This window comes from Notamacropus eugenii, chromosome 6, assembly GCF_028372415.1.
Source record: "Notamacropus eugenii isolate mMacEug1 chromosome 6, mMacEug1.pri_v2, whole genome shotgun sequence".
Taxonomy (NCBI): domain Eukaryota; kingdom Metazoa; phylum Chordata; class Mammalia; order Diprotodontia; family Macropodidae; genus Notamacropus; species Notamacropus eugenii.
In genome coordinates, this window is record NC_092877.1 from 375,444,858 (window position 1) to 375,458,983 (window position 14,126).

General features: G+C 40.9%; 1 pseudogene; it reads left to right on the forward strand.

Moving 5' to 3' along the window:
- Positions 1-1,299: 1,299 nt before the first annotated feature.
- On the forward strand, positions 1,300-13,323 carry LOC140512439 (max-binding protein MNT pseudogene; annotated as a pseudogene).
- The last annotated feature ends 803 nt before the right edge of the window (positions 13,324-14,126 follow it).

The following is a 14,126-nucleotide window of genomic DNA, read 5'->3' on the forward strand; positions in this document are numbered from 1 at the left end:
ACAGTCAGTGATACATAAATGTTTGTTATTATTGTTATCAGAATCATTCCCAACAATATGAACTCAATGAAAATATAACCGGAAGGTAATAAAAAACAAAACAAAATAAAAACAAAAACAGTTTCAAACATTATATTTACCCAAATGGCTTGGACGTTTTTGGCTTCAGTCATCTGGCTTTTCTTTGGGATTGAGGACTTTAGTATGTCAGACACCCTCCAAATGGACCATTGGGATTCCAGCAAAACCCCAGGGATCCAGAGTCCTGGAGGAGAGTGTTCGTTCTGTGACTTGACTAATGAGACGACTACTAACAAGTGGATTGCATGGAAGCCTCCTTTTTTCAATCTGAGCATTCTGAATATAATTCAATGATTCCTTTATGTCCAAGAGTCCAAATTATGAGCATTCACCAATGCATTTTGTGGGGTACTGGTGGCCCCCCGAGCTGAGCCGAGTGTTTCCTCCCCTGTGCTCAAAGGCTCCAGACCATGCGCTTTTGTAGCTCTTTTGTCTGTTATTTTTTTATCATTTTGGTGCTCATCCTTGTTTTTAGACTGTCAGTTTGGGAGCCAAGACCAGCTCCCAACCCCCTCTTTGAAATTGTTTTGAAGGTCATAGGATCATAGATTTAGAGCTGGAAGGGACCTTGGAGATCATCTAGTTTATATATGAAGTAATTGAGGCCTAGAATGGAGAAATCATTTATTCAAGGACACAGAGGAAATAATTGGCAGAGTTTCAATTGGAACCCAGGCCCCCAATTCCAAATCTAGGACTCTTTCCTCTCTACTAGCTCCTTTTTAGTCTTTTGTGTGCTGTAGGAAACTAAGCAACACAATTGTTAGAATAGTGTGCAGAGTAAGAGTAAAGAGGGTTTGAGTGAAAGCTTCCATGGTTGTCCTGATGATCAAAATACATGAACTTCTTGACATCAGTTTAGTGAAGTTTCCCCACCCCCACTCCTTTCTTTATGTGATCACAGAGTTATAGAATTGGAAAGGACCTTGAAGATCATCTCCTTTAATCCTTTTCCCTTATTTGACAGATGATAACACTGAGGCTGAGAGATGGAAATCAGTAAGATACTCATGTTATGTAGGTCCCAGCATCCTGGTGAATGGCAGGATGGTATATGGAGCCAAGTTTTCAACCAGCATTTATTATATGAATTTTAATGAATAGTTGGGTGAGCTTTCATTTATCCACCAATCAAGACAGCTCAGCCTCACATCAAAGTCTTAAAGCAGAACAGACTAGCTCCCCAGGTCTGGTGGAAAGCAAAGTCTTTGGGTCACCATGTCCATGGCAGAAGAACCGTGGTCCTGGTATGAAAAAGTTGGGGTGGAGCAGACAGCAAGATGCCAGGCTGGGGAGCTCCTAGTGAGTGACAGGGTGAGAATGGGAATTAGTATGATGTTTCATTACACTAAACGTCTTGGAGTACTATACATCATTCTCTCGTACTGTGCAAGGGAACAAGCTAAGGAGAAATTCATTAACCCCTTAGATGGCCATCTTCAGTCACAGTTGGACTGAATCTCTGCATTCAATTCGTTTGAAATCAACAAGCATTTATAAATTTTCTGTTCTGTGTCAGGCATGTTGCTGGGCAAGGGGGGGGGGGATATTTACAAAAACAGAAATGAAATCCACTTCTGCCCTCACAGACCTTACATTTTATCTTTGGGAAAGCAACATTTACATTGCCAAGGAAGTTCTAAGTCATTGGAGGAGGGAGGCAGCAAGTAATAGCCATTTACTAAGAAGGGGTATTAAAATTAACAGAGAAGAGTAACTAGATTAAATCCCCCATCCCTCCCAGAAAGAGAACTTTGTTCAGTTTACGCATAACATAGATGAAAAATCCACTAGGATAAATTTAAATAGATGTAAATATTTAAATAAATTTAATAAAATTGAGTGGATTTAAATAAAATTTAAATATTTAGATAAATTTAAATAATATACAAATATAACTAAGATCACCTTTGGTTTATCTCATTGTCTTGGAAATGCCACATGCTTCATTCTGAAAAGTGGGAACAGTTCTTGCACTCTTTTATCTGTGAACAGAAAGAGGAGGAGGAAGATAAAAAGTGGCCTTTTGCAAACCACTTAGAAGAGGTAGAATCATTCTTGTCTAAGAAATGCGCTCAGGCCTACTTTGCAAAGGCGCAATCAGGCTTAATTAATTGATATCTGTAAAGAGCTTGGTGATTAGGGGATTGTGGTTCAATGACTGTGACAATTATTATAGTTACTTCAGTTTATTATCATTTAATAGGACTGTGAATTTGTAAGTGGAAAGGACCTTCTATAATATTCAGTCTTTCCCTTCATTTTACTTACGAGGAAACGAAGGCTCTGGGGGTTATATGTCCAAGGTCACACAGGGAGAAAAATGGCAAAGCGTGCATGGATTTTAGTCTATCCCTCTGACTCCAAATTTCATGTTCTTTCTTGTCTCCATACTCTCTAAGATCCCTCCTGAAGTCTCCCTTATAATACGTATAGATGGCATACGTGGGAAAGATAAGTTTGCCATATCAAGTCACAGGTTCCTTTAAAAGTAAAAACAATTATGCAATTCAAAGTATAATTATAAGATAATGTTGGTGGCTAATGATCCAGAAAGGAACAACCTGGACCTCATGTTGCCTTGCTATTTTATCATTCTATTTTTGTTATTAAGTAATGAGCACAAACGACTTCTGGTAGGACCTGATTTAATTTTCTTATCCACAGATCTAAGCTGCATTTCTGAAAAGGTCTCACTTTGGGACTCTGCCCTATTGCCCTAAGTGCATGATTTGACAGCCCAGATGGTACCCTTTGGATGGAGGTCACAAAAACAAAAATCTTGTTGTTCAGATGAATTTGGTTTTAGAAATAATGAGTTTTTGTTTAGTCATGTCTGAGTCTTCATGACCCCATTTGAGGTTTTCTTGGCAAAGATGCTGGAGTAGTGTGACATTTCCTTCTCCAGCTCATTTTACAGACGAGGAAACTGAGGCTCACAGGATTAAGTGACTTGCCCAGGGTCATACAGCAGAGGCCAGATTTGAACTCAGGAAGATAAAAGTCTTCCTGATTCCAGGCCTGGCACTCTATCCACTGTGCCACCTTGTTGCCCCAACAATGAGGCAGACCAGTGAAACAGAGCTACAACTTTCTAGAAATTAAAACAAGCCAACAATGGGCCAGACTGCACATGAGAGAGTGTCCCTGATGTCATCAAAAGTGTTTAAAGCCGAACTATACCATGACTTTTTACTCCTTTTGTTTGCAGATAGATGTGAAACAACATTCCCAGGCATCTTGGGTCTCAGATAGAACTATGAAGACATACAGAGAATTAGGCTATCCTTAGCAGGGTAGTTTTGCACTAATATCGTTAAATAGCTTTGTGCCCTGCCCCTAATTAAGGAACAAAACTTCCTTGCAACATTGTTCAATCTAGATTGCCTGCAATTAACTTCCATTGTAAAGACATAACCTCTGATTTCCTGTGTGCCTGAACAACCTTTCACTGCTCTCTCCCTCCCTCTGTCTCTCTCTCTCCCTCTGTCTCTCTGTCTCTGTCTGTCTCTGTCTCTGTCTCTCTGTCTCTCTCTGTCTCTGTCTCTCTCTCTCTCTCTCTCTCTCTCTCTCTCTCTCTCTCTCTCTCTCTCTCTCTCTCTCTCTCTTCTCTCTCTCTTTCTCTCTCTCTCATCTTTCCTTGCAAACTACCCTCCTAAACTGCTGCTAGCTGCTTGTTGGATCTGTTTGCCACAGTCTCCTACTTGTGGGGCATTTGAAGAAGAACATCTGCTTAGAAGCAATTAGAGCTCCTTTACTTAGCTAAATGGGAGCCTAAGCTTCCTTAAGAAAACACAAAGGGGAGAAATAAATCCTTTGACACATACGTGGCAAAGTCTCTCACTAATCTCTTGCTTGTCTTTTGCAGAATGTGTTCATGTCTGAGTTCCTAGTTACTCCAAAATGGCTCATGAATAGAGTGGAAAGTCTGTTTTGGGAGGGAGGAAGGGAGAGAGGACAGGAAAGCTGGGAAAAATACAGGGTCATTCAAAGTATGATGGTCTACCTGAGTCTGGAACACAAAGGGCACACCATACCTTTCCAATCCTGTGGTTATGGGTACAAACCCATATATAAGGACATTAATTTTGACAAAAGTGCAGAAATAATGAGCTTGATGATTTTAGAAAAAAAATGGGTAGACTTGTACAAAATGAGTGGAATCAAGAGAAAACTTTGAACACAGTAATAAAATTGTTTAAAAACAAATTTGAGCAGATAACACATTTTAACTATCATATATATCCAAATTAGCTACCAAGGACCTATGAAGGAAGATTCTATCTGCATCTGGAGGAAGACCTGATAAATAATAGTATATATGAATGATTTTATATATATCTATATCTATATATCTATATACAATTTGTATCTAATGACAATCATCTCTAGGGTGGAAGGGGGAGAGAAGAAAAAGGGGGAGAAAAGAAAGTTACATGATAATTTTATTATAGATTTCAAAGGAAAAGTGAATTGTACATAATAGATTTGCAGTTCCATGTGCAAACATCTTTTGTTTTTTCTATTCTACTATGTTATAGAAATGCTTGTTTTATTTCTTAAGTCCAGAATAAAATGGTTTTTTTTAAGTGCAATAATAAATAAAGAACTAAAACTGTAGAGTAGTAACATGTATCCCCTGAAAATCATGGGATGGGAAGGTTCAGTATTGATCTTGGTAAAAAAAAAAAAAAAGGATCCATTACATAATTTCTAACTTTCAAATACTGAGGGACATACATCAATCTTTTTTTAATGAAAATAACCTTCCAATGATAGTAAAATACATGAAATGATTACAATAATAGGCAATGCCAAAGTACATCAGAATTCATGTTATATGCCATGACCAAACATGATTCCTGCACGCTGGTGAGAGGAAATGACACTCTTGGCAGAGAGATGGCAGACTGCATTTGCAGAATGTTTTATATACTGCTGGGCATGGCTGCTTTGTCAGTTGGTTTTAATGAGCCCTTTCTTTTAAGGAACTGTTTTATGGGGAAGTTATTGGCATATGATGACGGAGTTGTAAAAAAGTTATTAATTTATAATAATAATTTGTATTTTTAAAAAGAAAATGCATTTTTTTTCCTGAAAGCTTAAAAAGAGCATTTTAGAATACCAGCCTTTGATCATTTAGCCCTAAGATTTATGCCATCTCCTTTGGTCAATGAAATGTGATCTTTATTGTTGTTTTTGGGTCGTTTTAGTCATGTCCCACTCTTTGTGCTGCCATTTGGGGTTTTCTTGGCAAAGATACTGGAGTGGTTTGCCACTTCCTTCTCCATGTCTTTATTTAGAAGAAGTGCAACAGATTATGCTCTCAATTTATATTCTCACATCATGGACGCCATTTTTTTTTAATTCATGGAAGTTTTAAGATAAGATCATTTTCAATTTGAAAATGAATTAATTCAGTTTGCAAAGATTAAATTAATGGTAAAGTGTGACTAAATGAAGGAAGCATGACAAACAGCTTGGGGATTTCTTCCATGACAGGAACTGATAATTACTGAAACTCACAGAATATAGATCACAAACCTGTAAAAGAAAAATGGTTACACACATGTACACATATATAATATGTCAAACACATACTATAATATATACCTTATGTGGTATATATCCTTCAATATCCCCACAATATATGTAACCCAATCCCAATCTCAGGAAAACTCCCAGGTCCCTTTTATGGGTTTGACTAGTTTGGCTTCTCATTTCCCTCTAGTGCGTTGGAAAGGGCATTTGGGTAGAGGAAGAAGGCATTTACCCACCTCCTCCCCTTCACCCCCTAGCCACCTTTGTAGCCTCAAAGTAGAAGCCTGTTCCTGCAAATGCTTTTTTGCATTTCTGTGTTTCTTGAAGCTGCTATTGAAGTATATAGCGACTTACAAGTATTGGTATTCAAGCCTACAAGTGTGTGGGATTGAGAGAAGGATAATATCCTAAAAGCAAAAAGAGATTTTCCTCAGCTTAGACCATGGTGATGGTTTAAGCTATTTAGAGAGAAAATTTCTGCAGTAGTAATCTTTTCTAAAACATCCATTCCGCAGGCTGCTTGTGAACTTCGAGGGAGACTTGACAAGGGAACAGGTCAATAGCAGTGAAAGATAGAAGTTGGTATACTTTTTTAGGTAACCACACCATACGCAGTGTCCTCATACCAGTCTACCTGGCATATGTATATGTGTGTGTATGTGAGCATATGTATACATGTATACTGTTGTGTGTAAATATATACATGTACAGATACACATATACACACACAGACAGAGACAGATACAGAGAGACACAGAAATCAAGACAGAGATTAAGTACTCCTACTCAAGTCACATAGGCTGGGAAAATAGATGAACCAGGATTTAAACTAAAGTTTTTTAACGTCCATTCCAATGTTCTTACCACCACAACGGCATGATCCTTTACCTCCCTCTTTTTAAAATTGTGTTTCATCATTATTTTGAATTTTTAAGTATTAAATAAAATAATCACTCCCATATACAAAGTAAAAGAGAACCGTACATGAAACTGAGAATCCCTGTTTTATGAAGCTTACGTTTGTATTTAAATATATAATAATTTTAACTTATAACCTTCAAAGCTGTCCAGGTTGTCTTTGTTTCTTTCTGGCCTCTTTCCTTTCTTTTCTGTACATTTAAAAAAAGATTCTCCTCCTCCTTCTTCACTTCATCTTCCCTTTCCTTCTTCTTCCTCTCATAACTAGTTCTGCTCCTTATACCCTATCCATAATTTATTTTAAAAAAGAGGAGAAAACTCAAACCTTTATACGATATATGTAATCAAGCAAAACAAATTCTTACATTGGCCATGCCTGAAAATGCACGTCTCATTCTGGACCCTGAGTTCAACATTTCTTTTTCAAGGGGTACTTAGCCTGTTTCATCAAACTGGTTGATCAAAACTTTGATCAGAAATTTAAATTCTTTCAAAGTTGTTTTTCTTTGTAAAGTTGTTATAGGATAACTTGTTTTTCTCATTTCCCTGCATCAGTTCATATAAATCCTCCTGAGTGTTTCTCAAAATATAATTTTCATTATTTATTATGGTGCAATAAATTGCATTCTTTTATAAGACGAGCATCTCATACAATTCCAATCTTGTAGTTACGGGTACAAATAATTTGAGTACATACTTCACTCATACACCTATTGATGAGTCTTAGGTTCCAGTCTCGTGCTACAACAAACGTAAACATACTTGTACACAAGTCATGTTTTTCTTTGACTTCCCAGAGTTAGGATTAGATCTAGTTTTAGGACAGAATTCCAATGTTAAACTGTCTTCTCAAGTTAAACATTAAGACTAATAGTACTGTTTTCTCTTCATTTTTTTTCAAGGCTAAATATATATATATTTTTTTCTTTTAATATTCTTCAAATTATATTTATCAAATTCCTTACTATCTAATTTGCCTCCTGTGAATCCATCTATGGCTGTTATATGAAAGTATTATATTTCAAGTCTTAACTGAGTTTAGTCTTTCAAGATTTTCTAAAAAGAATATATAATTTTTGATGGAGAAGAAAATGGCAAACCAATGTAGGATTTTTTCTAAGAAAATCCCAAAAGGGGTCACAAAGAGTTGGACATGATTGAAATACACACAATAACAAAAATAAAAATATTTTTTACATTGAGATTTCATGTAAGAACTGGGATGAGAATTGAAGCTTTAATATATTCTAATGTTTCTAAAGGAGGTAAAACAGCATAGTGAGGAATTTGGAAATGATCATATGAGGAATCTTTGAAGTAGCTACCCATAGTCAGCCTGAAAAATAAAAAATTAAAAAAACCACTGTTGGTGGGGGAGAGCTAATATTATTAACTTTAGTATTTCACTGTTCTTGGAATGAAATGATTTGTGAATTATTTTTGAAAATGCAGTTCAAGAGCCTTGCCTAGGGTATAGAGAGACTTTGGATCAAAAGTCAAGAAAGCTGGTTCTAAGTCTTGCCTGTTCCTTTTGCTAGCTGTGTGACTTTAGGTAAATCACTGACCTTCTCCCAATCTTACTTTCCTTAGCTGTAAAACGAAAGGTTTATGCTCAATACTTCCGAGGTCCCTTCCAATTCAAGAAGACGGATTCAATTAATGAATAATCTGATCAAAGAGCCATTCCTCACACTGCTCACATGGGAAATCCTGCTTCCAAAAAACTGACTTGCAAACAAGCTTTTTGGGCTAAAATGTATTTAGAAATTATGAAATTGACTTGATCTTAAAATTCCAAGCCCTTACAATATAGACTTAGCTTGTTTACATGGAAGTGGAATTGAAACATCATAAGTGAACTCATTTTGTTGTTCAGCAATGTCGGACGCTTAATGTGACCTCTTATGGGGTTTCTTGGCAGGGGTTTGCCATTTCCTTCTCCAGAAGATTAAGGTAAACCAAAGCTAAGTCACTTAATCAAACTCACACAACTAGTAAATATTTGAGGCCAGATTTGAATTTAGTTCTTCTTGACTGCACTGCACCATTTAGCTGACTCAAAGGCAAACTCATGTAAACATTAACGTATAGAGCTAAATTGAAAATGAGTTTTTGGTCAAATTTATTTTCCATGTCAGTGGCGTGGAAATTCCTCATTTGTATATATTTGATGGAAGGAGAAAAGTCTTCATAAACAGCCTTCCAGTTTTGATTTACTTGGTCATTCAACCCAATTTATTGAAACTAAAACATTTTTAAAACAAACCAGCTATAAATACTATTTAGGGGAAAAAATCATTAAATTGAAAACTAAATTTTAGAAAGATGTCCACCTATTATTTGTTTTCATAGAAAACACTTTCTTGTGAACAATTCAGTTTCTAATTCACTCCAAGATATACATCTAATGAGATGACCCAGTGGCTGTAGCCAGCCCTGCTGCATCTACATGTACACAACTGGGACTTGTTCAGGGAAATCCAAGACGTCAATTAGTTTAATGGTTGCACGGTAGTAGCTGCAAGGATGAGAATCTAAACTAGGAAACATGTCAGAGAACATCCAGTTAAGTGCATATTCCAATGTTCCATATAACAATGTACATCACAACTCACTGGAAACCCCATCATCTTCTATAACTATCATCTCTGTTCTTTCAGGTGTTCACGACACAGCAGTTCGTGAACTAAATACACTGGAAGTCTTCTTTTTTATGGTTTTGATTTTTAATGGCTACCAAGGAGCACTTAAGATACCTATAGGATCTTCCTCACTTTCATTATATGACTGAGCCATCTTTTTTTCCTAATCATACATTTCTTTGATGACACCCTTTAGAATACTTCCTTTTATATAATTCCTTATTTGTAATGTGATGGTAACTCCCTCTATAAACTTTTCCATTTCCTTTTGAGTAACTGTCCTCAAATTTAATTCTTTGGAGGGTTCTTTGAGCATTATAGGGGGTGGCTAGGTGGTGCAATAGATAGAATGCTGAGCCTGGAATCAAGAAGACTCATCTTCCTGTATTTAAATGTGTGACCCTGGGAAAGTCATTTAACCCCATTTGTCTCAGTTTCCTCACCTGTAAAATGAGCTGGAGAAGTAAATGGCAAAAAAAAACCAAACTCAAATGAGGTCCCAAAAGTTGGACATGACTGAAACAACTGGATAACAACAACCTGAACACTGTACAGTGATAACAGAATAATATTGATATAAACAACATCAATCTTTGCTTTGCTTTTGAACATGGGGTCATGATGGGTCCAACCCATACTTGATCTCTCTCTCTGTCTCTGTCTCTGTCTCTCTCTCTCTCGAATCCCAAACTACTGGCAATCTAGCCTCTTCCTTCAGACTTCTATTTAGGGGGAATCCATTTCCTCATTCCATTTGTGATAACTCATTCCATTTGTGGACAGCTCTAATGTTAGGGAATTTCTCACAGAGACGAAAATTGCCTCCCTTCAATTACTCGCTCTTCTGTTCTCTGGGGCCAAGCCAAACAAGGGCAATATTTCTTTCGCTTGATAAGACTTCCAGAACTTGAAGACAGCTAAGCATTCCCCTCTAAGTCTTCTTTACTCTGGGCTAAACACCCCCAGGACCTCAGATGTTGTTATGTTCATCCTTCATTGCAGAAGACCATGCCATCAGAGAAACGATGACATGACTTGCACTTGACTTTGTTTTGAATGAGGGAGGGCTATGCAAGGTCACCAGCCTCACTTCTCCTCCAGAGTCATTTGAATCCAGTGACCAGATATTTATCAGGATGACTGGAGATAGCCCAGGATCCATTGGGAGACGTGAGGCCAAGGTCTATTCAGTTACTCACTTAGGGTGAGGTAATGCCCATTCATTGAATAAGCCAGTTTAAAAAGTAACCAGGCAAATGGTTATAATGAGGCAAAGAAAACAAAGACTTCAGGCTGGGAGGGAAACAGCAACAGTACCACTGACAATCACTTTGAAGCCCAGGAGGATCCAGAAGAGAGCCCTTAAGCAGCTTCCTAGTGTTGTCCAATGCATGAGTTTCAGAGTGCGGTAGGTTTAAGGTTTTGGGAAAGGGAAGGGGAGGTGAGGCAAGGCAAGATCTCAGACCTTATGGCAGTATGGAAAGAGCCCTACCTTCAGGATCAGAAGAACTGTTGAGGAATCTTGGCAATCCTACTTTACTACATTTATGTCCTTGGGCAAATTACCCATTCTGTGGCTCAGTTTTCTCATTTGTCAAGTAAGGCCATTGGCCTAGATAAACCCTAAGCTTATTTCCAACAATGACTTCAAGTAAACTTGATATTGCAAGTATTGTAGTCCCTTCACTATCCCGATAGCTGTGTTCTGAACACCATAGAGCTTTTCTAAATCTTTTCTAAAACACAATGCCTATAACTCAACAATCCTGTGGCTATTTGATTAAAAATTCAATGCAGTCTAAGTCAGTTCACTTTCATATTTTCCAAATTACTTTGTTTACTCAAATTAGGCTTGCAGTCCAAAAAGACTGCTAAATCTTTTTTCATGGTTACTTTTCTCTAACCAAGCCTTTAACCAATATGTGAAACTGATTTTTTTTTAACCCAAGAGTAGGATGTTACATTTACTCCTATTAATATCAATTTAACTAGAATTGATACAAAATTCTAGCCTGTCAATCTTTTTTTGAAAATTTTAATCTTTGATCTGTCATCCAATGCATTAGACATCTGTCCAAGTTTTATGGCACCTACAAATTTGACAAGCAAGTAATCTATGCTTTTATACAAGTCTCTGATAAGACAGATTCCTAGGTTGCTCACCTGGAGACATCCCCCTCATCATTTCTTATAGCACAATAGAATTCCATCACAATCTTATCTCTCAATGGATTGGCATCCCCTCAATGTCCAATTCTTTGCCACCACAAAAAGAGCTGCAATGAATACCTTTGTACATATAGGCCTTTCCCCGTTTTCTTTGATGTCTTTGACATATAAACATAATATTGCTGGGTCAAAGGGTATATACACAGTTCTGCAGCCCTTCGACCATAGTTTCACATTCTCCAGAATGGTTGGATGAGTTTACAAGGCTCACTAACAATGTAGTAGTTGTCTGTATTTTTCCACATTCCCCCTCCCCTAGTATTTAAAATAACTAATTTTCATGTAAGCTTCTTGAGGACAGAGCCTTTCTTCACATTCCCATAATATAATAAGGAGACATGCATATCGTTGGTGCTTACGAACTACTGGGTGACTCCTGGCTTAGTGCCCCAAGGTCCACAAGGCCTGCCCGCCCTCCTCCGCCTCTCCTCCTCACCCCCTTCCCCCCAGCTCCCCCGCTTTCCCCCTCCTCCCCTCCCCGCCAACGATGAGCTTTGAGATGCTTCCGAGAATGGCAAGGGCAGCCCCAAGAGAGCACATGAGGAACAGGAGAAAGATGGGCTGGAGCGGGAGCCGGAGCAGAAGGCCTGCGCCACGAGGGTTAATCGTATGCTGGCCCCTGAAGAGCTCCGGATTGAGGCCCCCCACTTCCCTTGTCCACTGCACCTCCACCGCCTGTGGCCACCCCAGTGACTGTCATCCCTTTCCCTGTGGTGACAGGCTCCCACCCAGCCGCTAATCCTTGCCCCACGCCAGACAGCCTTGGTCAGTGCACGTGGACTCGGTATCAAGGACCCCCTCCCCTCACTCCCCTGCCCACCAGCCACTGCCACCCCACTCCTGCCGGATTCGAAGGGCACTGCAGCACCCACAGGCAGCCCCAAAGCCCTGCAGCCCTTCCATCCCAGCTGCCAGCCCCACAGCCACCTCCGCCAACAGCACTGGCAGCTCTAAAGTTGGCACCGGCTGAGGAGGTGAAGCCCAGTGAGCAGAAGAAGCGACCTGGGGGGCTCGGGGCCAGGAAAGTCCACAACAGATTGGAGAAGAACAGACGGGCCCATCTGAAGGAACGCTTTGAGACCCTAAAAAGGCACGTCCCCAATGTGTTTGATAAGAAAACATACACTCTAAGGGTCCTCTGCAGCGCCCTGAGATACATTCGGACCCTGGAACCCAAGCAGGAGTATGAGCACGAGATGGAAAGGCTGGCCTGGGAGAAGACACCCAGGCAGCAGCAGCTGATGGAGCTGAAGCGCCAGCTGAGCCAGTGGATGGACGCGCTCGAGATGGAGCGGGTGCTGCGGTGGGGAGGGCAGCCGGAGGATGACCAGGCCTCCACCTCCATCGCGTCAGAAGGTGCGTGCAACGTGGATGAAGTCATGGAGAATGACCGATGGCGTTGGGCCTGCCCAAGCTGAGCTCCCTTGCCCTCTCCCCGCTCCTCCGGCAGCTGACGCTCCTTCGTGGCCGCAGAGGGAGGGGGCTCGAAGGTCATCGCGCACACGGACACCACTCACGCCTCAGTTATCTAGACTTTGAACCATCTGTTTAAGCCCACCGCAAGCACATCGCCCTCATTGCCCCTTCAGCCCCTAGCCTTGTGCAGCTAGCACCTGCCACACCCCCCATTGGCCACATTACTGTCCACCCTGCGGCCCTCAACTTCATAGCCCACTTGGGCTTCTAGCCGCCCCTGTATCCACAGCAGGTGACTGTGAGCCACATTGCCCACACCCTTTCCCACCAGCAAGTCAGTGGCAGGGGCGGGCTGGGGCCGTGGGCCACAGTCATAGCCAAGCAGGCTGTGGGTGCCCAAGTGGTCCATCATCCCCAGTTGATGGGCCAGACGGTCCTAAACCCAGTTACATGGTCACCATGCCATCCTCCCGTTAGCACCCTGAAGGTGACTTGAAGGGGGTGTCAGTTGGAGGTCCTGGCATCTATCCCCACCAAGCACCTCCACACATTCCAGCCCAGCCCCCTCCTCTGGCCTCAGGGGACCGGCAGGGTGCAAAACCTGAGCCCAGAGGGAGAAGAGAAGAGATGGGGGATGCTGAACTCCCCCCGACTCCGAGTTGGGTTCGGAGGGCAGGGGGGAGAAGGACTAGTCTTGCTGCATTTGGACTTGACAAAAAAACCCGAGACCCCTTGGTGAAAATGGTCCCCGAGGCTGTAGTGGCTGCCTCGGTTTCCGTTGTTGCCCTGTTCTGTCCCCGCCTCCCCTCCCCTTCTCATGTGAGTTGTAGATGTGATGTTCTTGGGTTTGTCCCTTGTCTCTCCATCTTTCCCACCCTCCTCATGTGCTGCTGGTGCTGCTATTCGTCTGTATGGTGGGGTGACTGAGCTCTGGGGACCCTCCCCACCCAAACTAGCGGTTCTCTACCCAGGCCGAGCCCAAGGTCAGCGATGTTGAGGTCATTCTGTCCAGACAACCATGATGTGGAGACCTGGGGGTGGGGGCTGCTGGGAACGCAGGTGATGGGAAGCAGATGGTTCAGTGGGCCAGAGGTCCAAAGGAGATGGGTGGGGGGGAAATTAAATAAGGACCCTGATCTCTGGAGCACCCCCAACACCCTTTCTCTCAGCCCACACCACAGTCTGATTGATCCAGCGGAGGTCACTGTGATTTGTTATAGTAGAAACTACTTAAGAAAATTCTCTGCTAACAGTAAACCAAATGAAAGAGAGAAAAAAGAAATATTTGGTGAATTATCT